The following is a 25,373-nucleotide window of genomic DNA, read 5'->3' as shown; positions in this document are numbered from 1 at the left end:
TCATTATTTTCCTTCCATCTTAAATTACTTGATTTTATTTTAAAGGTTCTTTGGGGTCAGGTAGAAACCTGTTGCAAGGGAACCTCCCAGGAATCTGCAAGGATGACCCCAGCTAAGACTCCTAGCAATTGCAGATATGTAGCCTGAACTAGTTATCACCTGTGACCAGGCAAGACTTCCAGTAAAGAGATTGGGACACTGTCCTGTGGTGATGTATTGTGTACCCTAATAAAATTTGCCTGTTGATCAGAGAACAGAATCAGCCACTAGATTAAACATAGATGCCAGACAGTGGTGGCACACACCTTTAATCCTAGCACTCAGTAGATAGAGATCTGTCAGGATCTCTGTGAGTTCAAAGCCACCCTGGACTACATGAGATTGATTCAGTCTATTACCTGGGAATCATACACCTTTAATCCCAGCAATAGGAAGGAAGTAATATGGTTGGGCAGAGAAAGGTATACAAGGCATGAAGAGACAGGAACTAAAGCCTTTTCAGCTGGAGAGCACTTTTAAGCTAGAGAGCTTTCAGCTGAGGACTCAGAGTCATTCAGTCAGAGGATTCGTGGAGTTGGCAAGGTGAGAAGTGACAGTAGCTTGTTCCTTTGTCTCTCTGATCTTTCAGCATTTACCCCAATATCTGGCTCTGGGTTTTTTTATTAAAGACCATTTAGCAATTTGAACAACACCAACCCAGCAACATAACTTTTGACCTACAGTGCTGGGGAAAGGGTGGCACAGAGATTATGGGAATGGTCAACCAATGACTGGTCTGGCTTGAGACTCATGCCATGAGAGTGAGCCCACCCCTGACACTGCCTGGAGTACCAGAAAGACTTAGATGACCCAGATACCTAGAATAGAACCAAACACGACTGTAGGAAAACAAGCTGTCAATGTAATGATGACTGATGATATTCTGCTATACTCAAATTGGTATCTAGCCAAATAGTCATCAGAGAGGCTTCATCCAGACACTAGTAGCAACAGATGTGGTCCCACAGCCAAACATTAGGCCAAGATCAGGGAATCCTGCTGAAGAAAGGGAGGAAGGATTATAGGAGCCAGATCGGTTGAGAGCATCACAAGAACATCCACAGAATCAACTCACCTAGGCTTAAAGGAGCTCACAGAACCCGAATGCACAACCAGGGAGCTAACCTAGGCCCTCTGCATATATGTGACAGTTGTGTAGCTTGGTCTTCTTGTGGGACTCCTGACAGTTGGAGCAGGGGCTGTTTATTGGCTTTTGAGACTCTATTCCTCACACTGGGCTTCCATACTCAGCCTTAACACAAGCCAAGGTGCTTAGTCTTACCACAACTTGATATGCCAATATTTTGTCACTATGTATGGGAGACATGCTCTTTGCTGAATAGAAATGGAGGAGGAGTGGATGGGGAGGGGATGAAAAGGAAGTGAGGGGGAGGGACTGGGAAGAGAGGAGCGGGGAAACTTCGTTCAGGATGTAAAATAAATAAAAAGAATAAAATAGATATAGATTGATATAAATTATAAACAATTCAGAATCAATTCAGATGCTGTTTTATCTCTCTGTGTGTTGGGTGGATGTGTATGAGTTTGTGTGTCTGCATACATGCATGTGTGTGTCCCCCAATGCATTCGTGCACACACACATGTGTGTGCCACTGTACCTATATGGAGATTAGAGAACAACCATGGATGTCAGAGCTTGTAGTCACCTTTTTGAGGCATGTTTCCTTGTTTCCTGCTATGTACACCAGGCTACATGCCTGTGAGATTCAGGGATTTTCTTGTCTTCGTTTCCTGTATTTTTTATCAGAGTACTGGGATTACAGACATGTTCTACTTGGATTTATGTTTAGCATAAATCCAAGATCCAGATTTATGTTGGTTGTAGGGATGAAAACTCAGGTCTTCACAGTTACACGGCAAACATCTTACTCTCTGTGTCATCTCCAGCTGAGTACATAGATGTTTTAATGCATAAATATTTGGACCAGGGAATAGCTATTATAGATCAACTTGGGACTAGGGATGGAATAGAAATCTGAATATAAATCAGAAATAGGCTACAGATCTCAAAGGATACTAGAAACTGTCTGAACTGAGTCTGCAGTGAGGTGTGGTTCCCTGGAGCAGGTCACTCTGAAGAGAAAGAATTTCCTGATACCAGTCCCAGGGTAAGAAGCACACAGTGGATGTTACTTAGAGATCATGCCTTCTCAGGGTCTTCAGGTTTCAATAGTCAAATTCTTAGCTGGGAAAGCTTCCTTGGTAAAGTCAACCATACCCCTAAGGTGTCCACAGAAACAGTGTTCAGTTGGTTACAAATTAACATTCTTATGATCATTGCAACCAACCATCTTCATTTTGTCTGAAAACCTGCTGAGGAATATAGACTAAAGTTCTTCCAAATTTGTCATCAGGCTAGGGATGATGTCATTATCTGGAAGCCACAAAAATCCATGAAATTATTTTAAATATATTTCTAGGAAAAAAAATTTTTTTGGTTTTTCAAGACAGAGTTTCTCCATGTAGTTTTGGTGCCTGTCCTGGATCTCACTCTGTAGACCAGGCTGGCCTCGAACTCACAGAGATCTGCCTGGCTCTGCTGGGGTTAAAGGTGTGTACCACTACTGCCTGGCCCCCATTTTTTTTTAAATTATGAAAAATGTTATAGTTAACATTACTCAATAAAGTATTGTGGACTAAGAAATCAAGAGTCATTTTCAAAGCACTTTTGCTCTGTTTAATCCACTACTTTTTATATTTAATTCTATTGTGAACTTAAAATTCATTTATTATGTATTTCAATGTGGACTTAGTAAAAAAGACTATAAATATGTTCAAAGAAAACTAAAATTCACCTGAGTGAGGTAATCCATACCCACAAAAGACTAATACTTCAGATTTTCTCTTACATCTGGAGTTCAGCTCTTAAGGTTACTATATATGTCTACTACAATCCAAATAACCACAGAGATTCAGTACTTAATCAGGGACCAGGGAAGAGGAGAGCATGTTCCAAGGAAGGAGAGATAAAACATAATGTTACAGGGAAATAAAGGGGAAACTAGAATAAGAGGATTAAATGGGAAAACAGGGTAAAAGAGGGAACATGGGGAGGGACAACTAACACTAGAATATCTTTGAATAACTAAATGAAAACCTACTGCTGTTAAAGCTTCCTAGAATACACATATGGGGTCAATAAACAATGGGGAATACAATGCCCCAACTAGATATTTTATGTCCCTAAGTAAAGTATCCAGTGCCAGGAGCGGGTAACATCTTGTTTAGTCACTGGCCAAATGGGTCCTGTTGACGCCTGTAACCTTTTCAGGCTACTTCCAAGGCTACAAGTTGCTTTTCACAATTGGTTGGTAAGGTTCTATTGCTGAGGGCCCACTAGAAGCTTCACCCCTACTGACAGCACTCAGGGTCATGGAAGATACTTCATACACTACTGGAAGAGAAAAGTTATCATCAATGGTATCCATTTACAAACCCTGAGACCCACAACAGTATCTTTCCTGTAAAATATACTGGTAGAAAACGGCACAAATGGGAGTAACCAACTTTTCCTGATTGAATTTGTGGTGTACCTGACATTGCTAAAGTGGCCAAAAGGAAAAAAAAAAAACCTGTAGACATACCATGGGAATAAGGGAAAATCTACTACTTTTATTCTGCTAAATGAACATAGCAATAAATCATCATCAAATTAGCTTTTGCCTCCAGTAGATGAAAATTAACACAGGAATTAACAAGTGGACAATGTATGGAAAGCGAGAGACTTTGATCACTGAGACCTAAATAAGATGTCTTCATCAACCCCCTTCCACTCAAGGCTCAGGTATCTACATTAAAGAGGGAATGGAACTGTTGTAAGAGCTAGAAGTAGATAAGGACTCCAAGGAAATGGTGTCTTTCAGACACAACAGAATTGAAGTTCATATAAACTCAAAGAGACTGAGGTAGCAGGTACAGGACCTACTAAGGTTCAAGTTAGACAAAATCCCAGGACTGCCAAAGGGAAGTAGGTGCAAAGCCTCACCTCTAACCTTTGCAACTGATACCTATTAGAAAAGGGAAAATCATTTTTTCCCAGTGATTTGTCAATGGGTGCGTTAACCACACTCCAAGGCAGATACCATGCCCAGGAGTACATGGCCAACACAAAACAAACTCAATAATACTTTTTGTTGTTGGGGTTTTTTTTTTGTGGGCTTTTAAAAAAAATTTGTTTTGTTTTCTTTTGTTTTTGGTTGGTTTGGTTTTCATGTTTGCATTTTGTTTTATTTATAGGAAGCACATGAAGTTGGATGGATGGGAGGTGTGGGGGTTGAGGAGTAAGGAAAAAAGATCAAAATACACTATATGAAAATTTTAATTAAAAATGATTTTCTCCCCCCAAAAAAAGATCTCCCCAAAAGACTACAATAGGTGTTCAGATATACACTATATCAAGTTTTACAAACATGACTCTCTGCTCCATAGTAGCTAGATGTGTTTGCTCCCTGTTGTAGGGTTGAGTCTCTTTTCCCTTATCAGTTTTCTTTACCAATTGTCAGGGCTCTGGTAATAATAATAAACATTTTTTAAAAACTGTACTGATTTGTTAGATAAATACAAGTCTTCCTGGTTGTTTCTACTTTAGTTAAAATTTCCATCCACAGAGAATGCTTTGAACAAGTATGCCTTTACTCAGTGAATACTGTACAAATCATAGACACAGGGAATTTTCAATACTATGAAGTTTCTATCTTTAAATATCATCTATCTCTTATTTGTCTATATGGTGCATATTTAAACTATTTTATTTTTATTAGAGTTGAGTAAATATATACATGACTAGTACAGTTATAATAAATACATAGATACTTATATAGATGACAGATAGATGGATAATTGATAGATGATAGATGTTGGGTATATATATATATATATATATATATATATATATATATATATATATGTATATGATACATGGATAATTGATTAATAGATGATAGATGATATTTTTTTTTCTGTTTCTGTACTTTACAACCTGGTTCTAACTTGTAACTGTATTGAAAATATTCCATTTCATTAATCAAGAGATATTGATTAATGAAGTGGTAATGAGATTTTAAGAAAGTTTTTTCTTTAATTTTTTAATTAAATAAGTAACCTAATGTGTAAGTAACCTGAAAAGCAAACAAACAGTCTTGTGATTAAGAGAGGCCGGCCTGATGTCCCACAGCGGTTCTTACTAACATGAGAGTCATCATTGTGCTTTTAGATATCCTGCATCTGTTCCTCAAGGTTTAGATAAAAAAGAACAATTTTTTATTTCTACCTCTTTATCAGCTAAATATTAAACTTGTTGTTTAGTTTCATAATTTCTTCAATGCCATTATCTGGAAATGCATTGTGGTAGATGAGAAAAATAAAAAGCAAAGGTTGGTACTTACAAGATCTTACCATGTAACCATTTTAATTTATGTTTACATAAATTTAGTATATCAAAAGGACCCTCTTTAAGTTGATTCTTTATTACTTATTCTATCAATAGAAAAACATATCACCCCCACATTGTGCCCATTACCAGGCTCTCTTCCTCTTTTTTCACTGTCTATATTATTACCATTTTTCTTGGATGCTTTCTTCTATTTCTCAGTTTACTGTAAATGCCAGGTTGATAATAGATTTTTAGCCACTCAACACTAAAAAAGGCAATAATAGAGAATAATATTTAATAATTTAGGTGTCCAGTGGAGTCAAAACTATTTCACATAAAGATATTTTGGCAGTTTACAGTACTACTAGTATTTTTCCCGTTGTCAATTTGGGTCATATCTAAAATCAAGGAATATTGCAGAGCCTGATATTCATGCTTATAATCCCAATAGTTGAGAGGCAAGAAGATGAAGAGTTCAAAGTCAGACATGGCTAAATAGGGAGTTCAAGGCTAGACTAGATTATATAAGACTCTATTTCAAACAGAATCAAAGAAAGAGAACATTTTACTGGAAAAGCTCATCCATCTATACATGCACCAGATATCTGTTAGCCTTAAGAATAGTGGGAACTTGGAGTGGTGGTGCATGACTTTAATCCCAGCACTCAGAGGCAGAGGCAGATAAATATCTTCTTCTTCTTCTTCTTCTTCTTCTTCTTCTTCTTCTTCTTCTTCTTCTTCTTCTTCTTCTTCTTCTTCTTCTTCTTTTTTGAGACAGAATTTCTCAGTGTTGTTTTGCCTATCCTGGATCTCTCTCTGTTGACAAGGCTGGCCTCAAACTCACAGAGACCTGCCTGGCTCTGCCTGGCTCTGCCTCCCGAGTACTGGGATTAAAGCTGTGCGCCACCACCGCCTGGCTCAATCACTATTATTTCACTGATGCCTCTCATGAATATCATGAATTACATGATCTGTTACACTCACAGTATATATGAAAGTGGTGAGATATTTTATGACTCCACCCCAGCCTCTTATATAAATAGGATATTTCCACAAGCTCTCTTATTTTTTCTTACTGCTTTGTTCTAGACCCTTTGATCTTTTGAAAAGACACCTTATTGTGCTTGCCCCAAATTCATTTGCTTCTTTCACCACTAATGGTGTTAAATATCTACCACATTTTAACTATCTAATTTCTCCCTTCTTTACTGTTCTTCACGGATTTGTCTTGCTCTGTTGAAAAATAAAGAGCACTATAACTAAGCCAAAGAGAATATTTTCAGTGCTCCCTGCCCCTGTGTTGAAAGTCAGCAGATTCAACCCATTGAGGATTGAAAATCTTTGGGAAAAAGAACTACATCTATGCTGGATATGTACAGACGTCATTGTCTCTCACTAAATGTATAACAATTAATTGTATACCATGTACATTTAATTGAGTATTATAAATAAACGTAAGTGGATTGAAAGCACATAGGGAAATGTGAAAAGATTATTTATAAACACAACATGACCTTATTTAAGAAATTTGAAGATCTGTGGTACCCATGTGGTTGCTGGCGCCATTCTCACAAAGATAATGTGCCAGTCACATAGATAATGTGTCCTGACTGACTATGACACACTGTCTATGTATGTTGCCACAGACTTCTCCTTTCCTCATACAAGTCTACCTATCGTACCTAATTACCTGTTATCTGAACCACTGCAAAACCACTTGCTGCTGAGTGATGACCTGAATTCAGTCTCAGAACCCCGGAGTCAGAGGAAAAAACTTACTTAACAGGTTGTCCTTTAGCTTCCACATGTATGCCATTCTGAGGCTGAACACATACATTGATGCACAAACATATACACACACTCAAAACTAATGGTAAAATAAAATTAGTAGACAGCATGTGGCTTTCTGTGTTCGTCTTTCTCAAAGCCTCCCCTAATGTTTCCCACAGACAGGAACATTAACTCCTGTGTGCATTTCTTGCTTCTTTCATTTTTGCTTTGTTCTGTTTTAGAGACTATTGTACTAGTGGGTATATCTTACCAGTCCGGTTATTATTATAGCTTGTGCGGCCACAGCTGGGTAGGGTCATTGGTGGCTTTTCTCCCCAAGCAGCTTGCATAGCACCTTCTGGGACTCTTGTAGCTATCTAGCATGGAGGAAATCTCCAGTTCAGATCTAACTTGATTTCTTAATGTTCTGTAACCTGACTGTGTGGTGTGTTCAGTAACAGGATCTTACAATGCAGTTGAGGAGGTCAATCAAGAACCTTCAAATACCCTGTCATGTCCTGAGAGTCCCTGGGGTCTCCTTAATCAGGTCACAGAGGACCTAGAAGGGAGGCTGAAGAGGCCCCACTTGAATATGATAGTAGAAATTACAGCAACAGTAATTGGCTGTAAATTTTTTGTTAGAGCTCTTGAAATTAATTTTTACCACACGAAAACAAACTAATTTTAACTGGAATTTTGCATGAAGCCTTGCTATAATGAACAGAAAGTGAAGAACTATAATCAAAACAGAAGCAGAAATCAAGCTCCCACGACTTTGGACTTTTCCTTTGTTCCTCTGTCTCCCTGATGCTGGAATTTCTCCAGAGAAACACTTTACTCTCAATATGCAAAATATATTTATTCATATAAAAACTACTCCCAGAATGTAGACTCCCAGCCAGACCTCTCAATTATCATTTTGCTTTCAGTTTGTCTTTCTTAAGAAAAACTTAAGATTTATAACAATAAATTGATCTCAAAAACAAGTTTTAAAAGAAAATTTTCCTTTTTTTAAATCCAGACTATGCAAGCTATTTTGAGAGTGGCAGGAGACAATGTGTCCTGTCTACAATTCTTCCTGGGTCAATTTTCTTAAGTCTCCTGTGTTTCTACAGATTTATATCATACCTTTTATAACACTGTATATATTTTATAAAATTTTTGAACAATTCTTAGGTAACTCTTTAAAGTTTTTTTTTTTTTTTTTTTTCTGATTGGAAGGGACTATGTCCCTTTCTGTTTATCTAGCACTTCACGGGTGGTTGGTGTAGCTAGGCATCGATAGGCATCAAATGTATTTTTAATAAATAACTATCATTAGTAAGAAATACATTTTGAGTTCTGAGGTTTCCAGTGAATTAAATTTCTTTTAAATCTCTGATACCTGGAAAGCACTTCAGTATTTACTGAAAATATTATTTCCCTGAAGATACATCAAAGGCCAGAAGGTTACTTCATGAAGCTATTGGGATGGGAGCAATGGCTCTCCGGGCAGGACCAATAAAGGCTGGCCCATCACAAAGACTTTTACAGGAAGATCCATCATAGTTTCCCGAGACCTATTTATGTTTGAAATACCTGAAAAGATACTGCCTTTTTTTGTTTCCTGGCCTCTGCTCCATGACTTGGACTCTCCTTTAAAGTAATTTCTCCTGTGGAAGTGATCATTAATGATGGTATCTTAAGCCAAATGCTACTCTCTGGATGACAAGCCCGTTAAATCTGAATTTCACTTACCTTGATTTATTTGATGCTTGTAGATTTTTTTTAAGCCAAATTAGTAGGCTAGCTAAATGATTGCCTAGAATGTCAAAGTGCACATAAGTAAATGTATCAGAAAGGACAGATTCAATTACTTTGCTTCAAATTCTTCTTAAGAGTTCAGTTTCTTAAATTATGCTGACCAGGATGGAGAGAGGGTATACAAAAGGTAAGAACTCCTATAGAAAACTGGAGTTATGTTACCAACACATAAGTTGAGCAGTTCACAACTGCCAATCACTCCAGCCCTAGGGCATCTGACATCCTGTTATATACTCTGTGAGCACTGCAGTCATATGCTCACACTCCAATACAGACATACAGGAATACAAGACATTAACAATAAAAATAAATAAAATGTATTCTGAAAAAGCCCATGTTAGATGTTCTTACATAAACAACTATTGCATGAAAACTTAAGTAAAGATTGTTTAAAGATTTGTAAAATTCTGAGCCAATCTTTTTTTTGTTGTTTTGTCTTTTTTTTTTTTTTTTCCAGAGCTGAGGACCGAACCCAGGGCCTTGCACTTGCTAGGCAAGCGCTCTACCACTGAGCTAAATCCCCAACCCCCCAATCTTTTTTTTAACTTGCCTTTATATTGTCTTGGCCAAAGTATGTGAAATTTTGAGGGAAGAGGAACTGAATGTGTTATGTGCTGTACATATTACACATATCCATGTAAGATCTGTTTAATAAGCTTTATTCAGCCCCTACTGTTTGTCTGTGATATGAAATCTCCTCTCAGGTTTCTTACACTTGGTGAACAGGACAAACTGTAAATGATGATGATAAGAATATGAAAATAAATTTAAAGGATAAATGATCTCATGTGCCAATGGTGCTGAACAGATAATAAATAAGATAAGTAGTGATTGGGAAATGGAAATACTACTGTGGCCAAATTTAGCTCAATTTGGAAATAAAATGTAAGGAGAATGGAGTGTTTTACCTGGAATTTTGAAAATGTGGATGATTTTGAGTAAAGTGAAATGTAGGAAATAGGGATGAGCAGAGAATGAACAACACTGTCCCCATATAGTAAGCTAGATCTAAATATTGAATTAAATTTTTGAATAACATTTAATAAAATGTTTTTAGTGGTAGCTTTTTATTAAAATTAATTATTTGAGGAATTTGTAGAATGTGTTGTAAACATACTCCCTCCTCTTCCCCAACTCATCCCAAATTGACTGCCCTTCCCTATCTTCCCAGATTTATGACCTCTTCTTTCATTTTTAAATAACCCTTGAAGTTGTTTTATATTGCCCATACATTCCTGGCTATGCAGCTTTTAATTATAGTATGGTTATTCTACCAAAGGCTACATTCAAAAAGAAAGTTGATTCTCCTTCTCCCAACATATCACAACTGTCAATAGCTTTCCAGCTAGGACCAGAACTCTCCATGCAAAGACATTTTTCTGGCTTATGAATTTTGGTCTTGAGTTTAGTCTTGGACTTGTTACCACAACAACTGTTAGTTAATTTGTGAAACTGTTCTTTTATTGAGTGTCATCTTAGTAAAGCATCTAATGGGTTAGCCAATAAACTCGTGAAAATAACCCAAAGATTTCAAGCTCATTCTCTTCATTCCAATACTGTAACTTTCAAGTTTAGTGCATTATAAGTTGTCTGGGACAAGTTACAATTGTGTGTCCATCTATATTACTTTTAGATATGTTTATCCAGTCAGTTGTCTATTTACTAGTTTACTTCATGCAAGTAATGACTCACATTGTTTTGATGCCACTGCTGTATTGAAAATGTCATGCCAAGACTTCCTTTTCTATACTCCATGACATTAGGAAAAATTCTACTGATTCTTTTGACCCTATTTGTTTTTACTTATTATGAGGGGTCATGGACCAATTCAGCAATTATTTTAAAAAATTAAATCCAAAGTATTCTTCAGGAAGAACAAAATGCATTTATAAAATGAACTTTAAACAATTTTTCATGATTACAGTTAAAAATAATTCCTATTGTCAAAATAAATATGATGAGCTTATATTTGTTTAAGACAGAGAGAAGGGGAAACAGTTTCCTTTTTCAAGGCATCCTTTGGTAGACTGACCATACTGTATTGAAAAGCCACATAATCAGGAAGAATAGATGAGCAATACAAATTGGACTTGAAGAATTTTTGTTATTGTTGTTGTTGTTGTTGTTGTTGTTGTTGTTAAAGACCATAACTTTGGGGAGATAGGGAAGGGTAGTAAGCTGAGAAGGATTGTGGAAGGAGTGAATATGATCCAAATATATTGCACAAACTTCTCAAAGAACTAATTTTAAAATAAATATTAATTGATAATGGTATCTTAATGGCAGCATGAACAGACATGGTTCTAGAGAAGGTGCCAATAGTTCGATATCTGGTTCAGCTGACAGCAGGAAGAGAGAGACAATGAGCCTGGCTTGAGCTTCTGAAAACCTCAAAATTCACCCCCAGTGACAAACTTAAATCCAACAAGATCACATCTACTCCAGCAAGGCCATACCTCCTAGTAGTGCCATTCCCCAGTGACCAAAACTTCAAATCTATGAGCCTATGGGGGACATTCTTACTCAAACAACCGTATTCCACTCCCTGGCCTCCATAGGTTTGTAGTCATATCATAATGCAAAACTGCATTCAATCCAATTTCAAAAGTCTCCATAATATATAACAGTCTCAATATTATTTAGAAGTCTAAAATTCAAAGTCTCTGAGATTTATGGCAATCTCCTAACTATAACCCACTGGGAAATTAAAACCAAATGTAGACCACATACTGTAAATATCACCAAGTGAGAATAAGACAACTACCACAATTTTGAGCCAAATTTGAAGCAAGCTTTATTTTTTTTAGCGTATACCCAAGAGCTAGCCAGTGACTGCCTCCTAAATTCGGTTAAGGAGAGCAGCCCCAAGTCCATTTCTTGGGCCCTTTTATAAAGTAAAATCACCAGTAGTTGCAAAGCAACAGACAATACAGCAATAAGGAAGTACAGAAAAATTTCAAAAAACACCATGTGGTTGCTATGCGATTAAGAAGGGTTAAGGAGGGTCAAGGAGGGTCCAAGTGGGTCATAGAGGGTCAGGGTCTTCTAAAACACAAGTTAAAGTCATGGGCTGGGATAGGTCAGGCTCCAAGAAACAGACTTAAAAACAACCACTCATCTCTTACAGTAAATGGAAACTTATTTTTAACAATACAGCATAATGGCTCCTGCCTTCAAAGTGGAATAAGACAGAGTCCATTATACTTCCAAGATATAATGGTTCATCGTACACATTATCATTTCAAAAGGGAGGAAATGGAGCATAGTGTAGAAATACTGGACCAAAGCAAGACTGAAAACCAGCTGGGCAAACTCCAAATTCTGCATCTACATGTCTGATGTCAAAGCACTCTTTATATTTCCAATTCCTTTCAGTTTTGTTGACTACAACGTACTTCTCTCTGTTAGGTTGTTTTCCACTGCCTGTTAGCAGCTCATCCTGGCAGATATCCCACAAATCTGTAATCTCCAACATTTTGGTGTTTCCAAGGCAATCCAGGCTTCACCTTCACAGCTTCATGCAATAGCCTCTCTTGACCACAATGCAGAGACACCCCTGACACATGCCTGGCCTCAGCAGCTTTCCTTAGCCATGAAGGGAAATTTCACAATCCCTTTCTTCTATCTTTGTCTAAAGCCAGAACCACATGGCCAAAGTTGCCAAGCTCTTCTGCTTGCTGGAGCTGGAACATGGCCCCCTCATTCAATTACACATGTATCAGCTTTCTGTTTTTGATGTTTTCCTTCACTACTTAAGCCTGGTTGTCCTGGAACCAGATCTGTAAAACAGGGTGGTCGTAAACTCAGAAAGCCACTTGCCTCAGCTTCTACCTCTGAATGCTGGGATTAAAGGAATATGTCACTACACTGGGCTCTAAACTTTAATTCATTTTCACATGTTGGAAGCTTAGATGCTTGGGATCATGCCCTGAGGTCACCACTCTCTTTCTTCCATCTAGCATAAGATTTTTTATTAAATGTTTCATCTCCTTGAGCACTGGACTTGACTATATTACATTTCCTGATGCTCCTTTACTCCTCAAACTGTACATTTTGTATTTTTCCTTGTTCAGTTTACTCCTTTACATAATAGATTTGTATAAAAGTGAGCACTAATGCTCACACAGCATAGTCAATACTAGGCTATTTTAAAATCTCCTCTGCCAAGGCTGTTAACCAAAAACTCTTCAATTTATTCTCAGCCAAATTTTTTTGGACAAAGGCAGAAAGCAGCCATATTCTTTGCCAAAATATCACAAAAAAGATCTCTAGGTCACATCCTAATATTTTTGTCCTCTGAAACCTCTTGAGTCAGTTATAATTGACATTGCTCTAAGCACCACTGTCTCCCTCATTTCTACTAGTAGGGCCCATTAAACCCCACTTAAAAGGTTCAACTACTTTCCTATTTCAAAGTCTTAAAGTCCACATTCTGCCAAAAAGAAGCACAGTCATGCTTATCAAAGCAATATCCCACTTCTGGTTCCAACTTCTGTCTTAGTTAGGGTTTCTGTTAATGTGAAGAGACACCATAACCACAGCAACTCTTATAATGGAAAACATTTTATTGGGGCTGACTTACAGGGTCAGAGGTTTTCCCATTATCATCATGATAGGAAGCATGGTGGCATGTAGGCAGACATGGTGCTGGAGAAGGAGGTGAGAGTTCTACATCTGGACTGGCAGACAGCAAGAAGAGAGAGACACTGAGTGTGCTTTGAGCTTTGAAACCCCAAAACCCACCCCCTAGTGACACACTTACTCCAACAAGGCCACATCTACTAATAGTGCTACTTCCTGGTTACCAAGCATTCAAATCTGTGAACCTATGGAGGTTATTCTTACTAAAACCACCAAAAACGGTATTTTTACTTTTTTGATAGTGGTTATTTTTAAATACCATTAAGATAACATGTAGTACCTACCACATTATTCTTGATTTTATTTATTTATTTATTTATTTATTTATTTATTTATTTATTTATTTATTTATTTTAGGTGTGTGGGTGTATATATGCATATCATAGAAATGCTTGAATCTATAGTGGTCAGAAGAGGCACTGGATCCCTAGAACTAGAGTTATAGACGTTTATGAGCAACTATGTGAATGCTAGAAAACCAACTCCATTCTCTGTAAGAACAGCAAGTATTCTGAATCTCTAAGCCATCTCTCCAGGCCCTCCTAGACAAGCACATTATTAATAAACCAATATTTGGCCACATTTCAGTCCTGTGAAATGAGTAAACATGTCTGAATCATGCTGTGAATTATTCCTCTCAAACTCAACTCAGTTTAAAGTAGGCAAATGGTTTGTATGCAGAAGGTAGACTGCTGAGAAAGTAGGTTTTTTTTTTTTTTGGTAAGGCATGAACTCAGGCTTTTATAGTTTCATTCTTGGGGTTTATAATTGTTTAAATAAGTTAGAATCTGAAGAAGCAATTTTACCCCCCAAATAACAAGAGAAGAGAAATTCTTTTATCTGTATGTGTGTTCTCAACTTGGTGTTGCTTATCTTAATATTTCCTCAAGCTACTTATTTCTGGTAACTCTTACCTACTGGTCCATAGTAGATGCATGCACCAATGCCTAAATCTCCTAAGTTAACCATACATACAAGGCCCAGAAAGCTCCTGAATCAAATTTAGGGACACATATAGCAAGTACATGGGTGGGTGGACTAGCTGAACAACCTAATGAGAAACAAGTTTTGAAGCCTCTACTATGTCAAAAGGGAGAACTGTGAACCCATAGAAATCGAGGTGCTCAACCACTCTGCAGGAAGAATTCTCATCTTCCAGCCATGGATTAGTGAGTCATTCTTCTGTCCATTCATAATAGTGCAGCCTTTTTTCCTGAGTTCATGAAAAATGCAAGTTTGGCCTTTTTCCTCAGAATATTAGTGGTGATGACTAAGCATGGCCTGCTATATATTGCTTTTTTGTTTTCTTGATTACTGTTTAATATAGAGCTTGAAGAGGAGAGTTTTCAGTTACACGGAAAACAACATTTTGACAGTGAAGTAGTGCTACATTTTTGTTTTTGGAAACAGGGTCTTATATAACCAGGTTATGTAACTAAGGGTGACCTTGAACTCCTGATGCTCCTGCCACCACTTCCCAAATGGTGGGATTGTAAATACGAGACAGCACATTTGACAAAATTAAAAAAAAAATGAAATAAAATTTTAAATCTAATCTTCTTAGATTATTTATTTGTGAGAATCCTCCAGAAAAAACAAAACAGACTAAGTAGGTAATAGGTGATAAATTTAAAAGAAACAAAAATGATGATAGATAAATAGATGATAGAAAGATAGATAGATGATAGATAGATAGATAGACAGATAGATAGATAGAGACATTTACTGAATAACTGAGTAATTTTTATGAATAAATGTCTCATGAAACTATGTAGTTTAAGAGGTGCCATACTCTTCTAGCTACTTGCTAGATTGAAATAATACTGGGGACTCTCTCCAAGACTGAAAGTTATAAAAATAAAGAAACTACATCCAGAAATAATATTTTATCTGTTTTCTGTCATTATATAACCTAGTCAAGGTAACACATCAAACTAACCAAAAGAGAATATTATATACAGATTTGAAGTGAGGCACAATGAGGTACTTCCACTAAGGGTCCTTGTTGTTAGACGAAGGTAGAAGTCAGTAAAGACAAATCCATTATACAACTCTCTGCCTTGCAAAACACAGTCAAAAACGCTGTTTTGCCCACCTGTGTATGGCTAGAAGTCAACTTGGTTACAGGTATACAAAAGGCATTAACATGCTTCCAGAGGAATTATGAACAGCTGCACAAATTTATATGCAAATGAATAAATGTGTGAATGTATTTGTGCATGAATGATTTAATAAATGAAAGAATAATTTAAACCTTAGGCCATGAGGCTTCCAATATAATGAAATTTGATCAGCATCCCTAAGGGTTTGGGGTGAAAATAAAGCAAAGCTTCTACATGGGAAAGGATATTGAGAATCCTACAATTTTGTAAGATTAGGTTTTGAGCATAGAAACAGAAAAATAATTAAAAGATGACAAAGGCAGTTACAGTGACTTACTTACTAATATTGGAGTATTTAATTAGCAACCAGGAAAAAAAAATCTCCGTTCTTACAGAAGTGTCCTGGATACTGGGGAAAGAGACAGCTCATGTGTAAATGTCACAGGACTCAGTCATCAGAAATCACACAGTGTCTGAAAGTTTCCTCTTTTCTTCTTTACATATTTTAATCAGTATTGAATTGAATTACTTCTGAGTGATTTTTCAGGGACTGGAAACAAGTTAGAAAACTTGAGAAGGGGCCAGCTGTTCCTAAGGACACGGCTAAATACCAAATGTCCAAGCCCCATAGTAGCATTTAAGATGCAAATAAAAAGTAATCTATTTTATGAAAACTGGTGAAATGATAGTTCCACTACCATCTGGACCATTACTCAAAACTTGAACATGACTTGTGTCAAAAAGAAAGACTTTTGTGTCTAGAGAGACAGCTGAGCCGGGAAAAGCGATTGCCACCCGTTCATAGGACCTGGGTTTGGCTCCCGGTAACCACTGGTTGCTCACAGCTGTCTGTAACTGCTGTTCAAGGGGCTCCTAAGCCTTTTTTCATCTCTAAGAGTACTAGGCATATATCTGGTAAATAGACATACATAGATTCTGGCAAAATAACCACATACATAAAGTCTCACCAACATGCTGCCCAAATGTGAGCTGAACAAGGACTACACCAATGGGCATGCCAAAATGCGTGAGAAAAGTCCACGATACCTCAGCCCTACACAAAGAAATGCAGGCAAGTGAAGGAAGCTGGGAGCAGGAAGCTAGGCTTCCAGGGAGGAGCACATCAACTGTTTGTTCAGTGCCAAATGGTCACCCCTGAAAATATACATAGGTAACATGCTACAGATCAAGCATATGTGAATATAACATATGATTTGATATATATGTATATGATATATGTGATATAATACACATCATATACATATAATGTGTGCAATAACAATAAAAAAAGAGGTCATGAATTTGAAGGGGATGGGTAAGGGTATATTGGAGGGTTTGTAGGTAGAAAGGGGAAGGAAGAGATGTAACGATATTGTAATATCAAAAATAAAATAAATGAATGTTTTAAGTAATAACGAATTTTGGCTGGGTGGTAGTGGTACATGCCTTTAATCCCAGCACTTGGGAGGCAGAGCCAGGCAGATCTCTGTGAGTTCAAGGCCAGCCTGGGCTATAGAGTAAGTTCCAGGAAAGGCGCCAAAGCTACACAGAGAAAACCTGTCTCGAAAAACCAAAAAAAAAAAAAAAAAAAAAAAAAAAAAAAAAAGGTAATAATGAATTTCAATGATGTTTGTCGGTAGTGAAACTGTATATAACTTTTCTCTCAGTTTCTCAATATTGTCAAAACAGACTTTAACAGGTTGATAGTAGCATTACAGTGAAAAATCTATATATAATTCCATTTTAAAACACCAACTTTACATAGATCCATTTGGTTATATATGTTAATGCTGATCTTATAAACTCCCATAGTTGGCTTTAAAATACTAAATAAATGTTTAAAACTTCTCTTAAGAAATTCTTGAGGGGGTGTCTTCCATCACAGATTAGACTCTCTGCATACGGGAGACAGTTGTATAGCTGGGTCTGTTTGAGGGGCCCCTGGCAGTGTGATCAGGATCTATCCCTGGTGCATGAGCCGGCTTCCTGGAGCCTATTACCTATGGTCAGACACCTTGACACCTTGCTCATCCTTGGTACAGTGGGGAGGGGCTTGGTCCTGCTTCAACTGAATATACCAGGCTTTGCTGTTACCCCATGGGAGGATTTACCCTTTTGTAGGAGGAGCTGATTTACCCTTTTGTAGGGGGTGGACATGGGGGTGAAGGAGGGATGAGAGGAGTATCTGTGGTTGGTATGTAAAATGAATAAAAAAATTAAATAAAAAAATTCTAAGGGAATTGAATGTGCCACCACGTTGTGCCGTTTGATTTATGAAGCTCAGTGTCTTAAGACAAGGAATGATAATCGAATTAAAAGGAGATATAAAGGACGATCTTGATATATAAAATGAAAGAAGTAAAGAAAGACAGAACATTGGAAACTATTTAAAATTCACTCTTTTTAAAGTATTTTGACAGGTAATCACTAGAATCTTGATTGAGGACATACTCATTTTGCAAACGTACTTTGTAAAGTGAATTCTATTAGGAATAATTTTAACAATTTATTTATTTTTATTTTGTAGTTGTTTACTTGCTTGTATGTGTGTGTGTGTTGCATGCATGCCTGGTGACTGAAGAGGCCACAAGAGTGTGCTGGATCCCTTGAAACTGGAGTCACAGATCATTGTGAGAAACCATGTGGGTTCTGGGAACTGAACTGAGGTTCTCTGGGAAAGCAGCCAATGTTTAACCTCTGAGCTATCTCTCCAGTCCTGCTTTATTAGATTTTAGGGGATATAGAGTAGCAATCAAGCCACAACATGAAGGACAAACAAAGTGACCTAATCCATAAATCATTCTGTGATCTTCCGCCATTTGTTGTCATTCTGGAAGCCCCAGTGTTCTTATCAGTTTGATATTTGTGACCCACCAGAAAAGTTCTAAAAGCTCTGCCAAGTTTGAGCCATGTGATCCTCTATGGAAGATTCATGGCTGGCAAATTATTCATACAGACTATAAGGGCAGATGTTCTCAAAGAGATTTGTCTAATGTTTAACTTGTTGAAAAGCCAGCATGCAATGCAATTATATTAAACCAATTAGCTTCTTTGAAAAAAAGTTATGATATAAATTCTAGAAATTATGGTGACTCTCATGCATGTTTTGTATCTGTTAATTCAGAGTATTTTAATGAGTAAAATTAATATCTGATATTCTTGTTACTATGTTACATTCTTTCTCTAAATTATGTATGTGTGGCAGTGGGGAGGGCACATGCATTTGAGCACAGGTGTCTGTAAAGCTCAGAAGTGTGTGGTTATCTTGGGGCTGGAGTTATACACAGTTGGGAACTGCTAGAAGTGGGTGTTCAGAATCAAATTCAGGTCCTTTGCAAAAGCAGTGTGATCGCCTAACATTTAAGATGTCTCTCCAGCCCTACTATATCATCTTTATATATTTGTTTTTCTCAGTATCTAACTTATAATTATGTACACAAACACATAACCCTATTCTGATGAAAACAGAGAAAGTAATTAATTAATTAAAAGATTAATCATCTTCTTTGGCTCCACTTAGAACTGTTTATTCCCAGAGATAAAATATTTCCTCCCTAGATTTTAAACTTCTGGAAATAATACTCTAAATTTAACTTATCTTCATAATCTTCACTCTTAGTTCCAACGTCAACAAAAACTCTTATATTTAGAAAGTAATCAATAATAGTTAAATAATTAACTGGAACAGAACAGTATCACATAATTATGGGATAAAATAATTTTCTTCAAAAGCATAGGACTAATGAAAGTAAAATTGAATGAAGAAATGTATTGAGATGGATTGCACTGTGCAGTGCATAAGAAAATATTTGTTACCTCTGCCCTGTTTTGTATCTAAACTGGAACTGTGCTTATGTACCTGCCAAAATGCATACTAAAGGCTTCATAGAAGTTGCTGTAATCAGGTAAAAAGTTTGGGAATTACTGCTTTCAATCTGGAGAAAAAAAAAACTGAATTGTGTGGGAGTGGCTATGTTGAGATGAAATGAATGGATGGAGAGACGACAGTCACTCAAAAATTAGGATATGAGAAAAAAATTAAACACAGTCAAATGGCAAGTTAAAGAGACAAATATCTTGGAAGATTCAAGGAACAGAATAATAATGGGAACAGTTGAAACAATGGATTAGACACAAGCCACTCATGAAAGAACACTAGGGGCAACAACTGAGGAAAAGCAAGGGACAAGGTTAGATTTGTATTGACCAGACAGAAGGATTAGGTTTCATTATGGGACTAAGGAAAAGCCATTAGTGTTTTGACAAAACAGTCCAATTTGTGAAAGGCTATCTATGAAAGCTGTGTATGAATGGTACTGCACGAAAGCTTGAGTCAAATGCAAAAAAAAAAAAAAAAGTTGTCAGTCTAGTGATGGATAATAGAACTTACAAGAGAGGTGAGATGAAGCAGAATGAAGGTGACATGCGGGATGGTGTGCCTGGGTCAGGAGTGATACCTAGAGTAGGTTTCTGTTGTGTAAACAAGCGACAGCTATAGGATCCTGGTATGCTGATTAAAATAGCCCAACGTAGAATAAAATAATGAAGCTTGGAACCAAAGGAATTTGTCCTTCTGATTAATGAATGTTCCTCAAGACAATAGAACATGTCCTATGTTCTTATAGATGAAAACATAGCTCACCAGCCCTTCACTGTAGCACAACACAGCTGTTGTTGAACACCATTGATGTAACTAGGAGCTGATGACTGATGTTCAAGTATGTCAGGAGAAGGATGGAGAATGAAACAAAATAGTGGCAAAGGATACCAAGCCCTTCAAATGCACCTTACCTCCTGTCTACCAATTATTACCATGCTCTTAGATTTCTCTACTGAGCCATAAGAGGAAAAACATGTTTTAAATTGGCCCAGGAGTGAAAGTCTCAGCTCATTTATCCCCTATGAAAGAAATGTCTGAACAAACCACCTAACTTATGACCACATCTCAGCTCTGTTCAGAGGTTCCTAACACATTCTCCTCCCCATTCCCTTAAATAAAACTGAGAATAAATTCTTGAAGATCCAGTTGAAGCAAAGATATTCTTAGTTTCTTATTACTTAGTAATTATGGGATGTAGCTGTAATCACACCTGAAGTAAAGCGATTTTCAGTGCAGGGCTTATCAGACTGAAATATGGTTGATACACCAATGACAGATGGATCTGTTGACACCAGGATATGAAGACCACTTAGGTGAAAGGAAATAAATTGTGCAGACTTGATGAGAAGCATCATCCAAATCGATCTTCAGCCACAGTGCACAAGAGCTGGCTTTGCAAGGAGCACAAGCTGATTCCTACCGCACAGGGTATTCCTCTCTTGTCACCTACCCCCAATGCATAATTTTAAGTGTGGCATTCCAGAATGAAGCCAAGAAAAGTAACCCACGATGGCTTTGGAACACTCATTTATCGTTTTAACTGTTCCTATAATCCCATTATTTTATTTCCTTGATGTGTGAGGCACCTCATGCAAGAATAATCACCACTACTAGAGATTTGCCCTCCAATGTCCTCTGACTATAAACTATTTTATGTATCCAATTCAGTAAAACTGTCATCATTTTCCCAGTGAAGGATTACACTGTAAAATGGATTATTCTTACACATTTGCCAAACTAGCATTTCATATGAACATCCATGACTGTATCATGGGTGCTGATACAGCATGAAAATAAATAACTCAGAGTAAATAAATAACTGAAGGTGACAGGAAACATTAAGAGGCAAGTATCTGATCAGCACACACGTTTGTTCTGGGCTTTGCCGATGGAACGTGGTTTAAAGTTATTATTTGAAAGTCATCAAAAAGTACTGTCATTGATGTCATTTATATCACAAGTAACAATTTACAAATCCCTTGTACTATGATGGTCATCACAAGAGACTTTTCAAAAGCCATGTATGTCCTCCATAGCCACAAAGGTCTGATGAATTCACTTAACTACAATGATAGATTAAAAAATATTGGCATCCTTTCTTAGAAAGTTTTTGACTTCCCTTGTGTATCAGTTTGTTCTGAATTAAAGTATCCTGTATTTTGGGGTGTCTCCTCAAAACTTAAGCAATACATAAAATATAATAAAACTTTTAAGACTCAGGAAACTACTGACAAGTGTCAGGATGTGTTTGAAACTTAGAAGATTCACACTCCACACCTATGAGTTTGCATAAGCAGCAACAGCTTCTGGGCAAGAACTGACAGGTTGAGCTGTGAATGGACAATCTAGCTGAGAATTTCAGGGTGTAATTTTATGACTCATTACCCAGGCTAGGGTGGGCTTTCTGGTGATGTACCTGCCTTTGAATCTTCCATGTTTCTGAAACAAAGACCTGACCCATATCACTGTAAGAAATCCCAATGAATTCATAAACTCAGCACGTAGGACTTTGCTAGAATTGTTACTTTGTTCTGTAGTAGGTTCCCTATGTGGAGTACACAGATGCTTGTTCACACCTCCCCAGGAAAAGCCACACAGAGCCTTCTAAGTAATAGACAGATCCCTTTATCAAGTTTTCTGTCATAGCCTAAGTGGTGTAAAATAATCTTTAAGCCATTTCTGATCTTTCACTCTGATAAGATGGTTTAATAAAGATTATCTAAAACTTAGCAAGAATGAAATTGTATATCATACTACAGTAGGCCCTGAGAATCTCAACATAGCTGAATCATACAACAAAGACCATAAAATAGCCTTTATGGATATGATAGAGGTCCTTAAAGAGGGAATGAATAAATCTCTTAAAGAAATCAATGAAAAACACAAAAATATAGTACAAAGATGTGAATAAAATAGTTTATGACTCAAAAATGGAAATAGAAACAGCAAAGAAAACCAAACTAAAGGAAATCTGGAAGTGAAAAAATTAGGAACCTGAACAGGAACCTCAGAGGCAAGTCTAACCAACAAGGATACAAGAGATAAAAGAAAAAAATCTCAGAAACTGAATATAAGATATATTAAATAGATACCTCACTCAAAAAATGTTAAATCTATAAAAATCCCGGCAAAAACCATCTGGGAAATCTGAGACTTGCTTAAAAACTCAAACCTAATAATAATAGGAATAGAGTGGAAAGTTACACAGGTCAAAGGCAAATAAAATATTTTCAACACAATCATAGAAGAAAATTTTCCTAACTTGAATAAGATGTCTATCAAGGTACAAAAAGTATGCAGCATACCCATATAAACTGAACCAGAATAAAAGTTCCCCATAGCACATACCAATCAAATTATTAAATGTACAGAACAAAAAGAATATTAAAGCTGCAAGGGTGAAAGACCAAGTAACATATAAAGGCTGACCTATCAGAATTATTCCTGGATTCTCAATGGAGACTTCAAAATCCAGAAGGGCTTGGGCAGGTAGGTATAGCCAGATGTTTCTCTGGTCCTGCCTGGCCCCATCGTCTAGATGAATCTCTCCTACCCACAGTCCTGCAGCCACTTATAAAATAATTACTCAGAGGCTTATATTAATTACAAACTGTATGGACTATGGCTCAAGCTTCTTGCTAGCTAGCTCTTATAACTTAACTCAACCCATTTCTATTAATCTATGCCTTGCAACACAGCTTCATGGCTTTCCAGGACTTTCACATCTTGCTTCTCCAGGCAGGTGCTAGCAGTGTCTCTCTAATTCTCCTTTCTTCTCCCCTCTCTGTAGTTCGAATGTACTGCCTAACCTTATTCTGCCTTGCCATTGGCCGAACAGCTTTGTTTATCAACCAATCAAAGCAACACATATTTACAGTGCAGGGAAAGACATCTCAGAGCAGGCATGTGTACTATAAACATTAAGAGACCACAGATGCCAGTCTAGAATACTATAGACAGCAAAAGTTTTAATCACAATAGATGGATAAAATAAGATATTCCAGAATAAACCATATTTAAGCTATGTCTGTCTACAAATCCAGCCCTAAAGCAGAAAAACTTCAATCTAAAGTGTAGTGGGTAGCCATTCCAGCTTTGTTCTGGAAGTTCCAACCCCCATTGAGACTTCGGCAACTGTCACGCCTACAAGGCGGGGCCAAGGGAGGCGCCTGGGGACCCGAGATCCGGATCGGCGAACGCTCGCTTGGTTCCAGGACGCTGGATGGTGGAGGTAGACAGAGGAGAGCTCCAGAGAACACCGCTGGACTGTGATACACCTTCCCCAGACCCCGTGACCTACCTATCCCTTAATTTGTAAGTTACGCCATTAAATAAATCTCCTTTTAACTACGTGGAGTGGCCTAAATAATTTCACCAATATCTGGCGCCCAACGTGGGGCACGAACCCACGACCCTGAGATTAAGAGTCTCATGCTCTACCGACTGAGCTAGCCGGGCTGAGGGCAGGAGCCACCCAGGCTTTTGGGATTTGCCCCACGTGAGCGCCAGATATTGGTGAAATTATTTAGGCCACTCCACGTAGTTAAAAGGAGATTTATTTAATGGCGTAACTTACAAATTAAGGGATAGGTAGGTCGCGGGGTCTGGGGAAGGTGTATCACAGTCCAGCGGTGTTCTCTGGAGCTCTCCTCTGTCTACCTCCACCATCCAGCGTCCTGGAACCAAGCGAGCGTTCGCCGATCCGGATCTCGGGTCCCCAGGCGCCTCCCTTGGCCCCGCCTTGTAGGCGTGACAGTTGCCGAAGTCTCAATGGGGGTTGGAACTTCCAGAACAAAGCTGGAATGGCTACCCACTACACTAAAGAGGTTAGCTACACCCAAGAAAACACAAGGAATAAATAATCCCAGCCCAGTAAATCAAAAGAGGGAAACACAAGCACACATATCAACAGAAAAATAACAGTAGTAAAAAAACTCTACTCACTGGTAACTCTCAACATCAATGGCTTCAATTCGGCCAATAAAAAGACACATAGTAACAGAAGAGATGTCAAAATAGGATCTGTTTTTCTGCTGCATCCAAGAAATACACCTCAACATCAAGAATGGACATCATCTCAGGGTAAAGGGATGGAAAAAGGTATTCTAAGCAAAGAACCTAAGAAGCAAACAAACACTAATGAAAAGTGATAGGAAAGGACACTACAAACTCATCAAAGAAAAAATCCACCAAAAGGGCATCACAATTTTTCACTTCACCAAAAGTGAGAATACTCAAGAATGTATAAAAAAAAAAGCCACCAACACTACCACCACGACCACCAACAAGAACAAACGTTATTACAGTTTAAATCACATATTGACCTTACCTTGCACACTGAAAACAGGGGAATTCAGTAACCCATTCTGGCCATTCAAAACTCATCCAAACAAAAATAAAAATAAACAGAGAAATGCTGTAGCTAACTCGGGCTATAAACCAAATGGATGTACTATATTTACAGAATGCTTCACACAAACACAAAAAAATATACCTTCTTCTCAGCACCTCATGGAACTATCTCCAAAACTGGCCACAGACAATTTACATACATAACACAAGCATGTCTCAATGGGTACAAATAAATTGAAATAACACGCTGTATCCCATCAGAGCAACACAAATTAAAGCTGGATATCAAGAACAGAAACAACAAAAAGCTTACAAACTCATAGGAACTGAATAATTCACTACTGAATAAAAAGTAGGTCATGACAGAAATTAATAAGAAAGTAAAGACTTTCTA

General features: G+C 37.5%; 1 non-coding gene across 1 annotated transcript; it reads right to left on the bottom strand.

The window, feature by feature from the left end:
* Positions 1 to 24,012: 24,012 nt before the first annotated feature.
* On the bottom strand, positions 24,013 to 24,085 carry Trnak-cuu (transfer RNA lysine (anticodon CUU)). Its single transcript has one exon. It is a non-coding gene; the product is annotated as a tRNA-Lys (tRNA).
* Positions 24,086 to 25,373: the final 1,288 nt, after the last annotated feature.

Source organism: Peromyscus eremicus, chromosome 3 (genome assembly GCF_949786415.1).
Source record: "Peromyscus eremicus chromosome 3, PerEre_H2_v1, whole genome shotgun sequence".
In the NCBI taxonomy this organism is placed as follows: domain Eukaryota; kingdom Metazoa; phylum Chordata; class Mammalia; order Rodentia; family Cricetidae; genus Peromyscus; species Peromyscus eremicus.
Note: the sequence above shows the minus strand (reverse complement) of the source record. Positions and strands in the feature narration are given on the sequence as shown.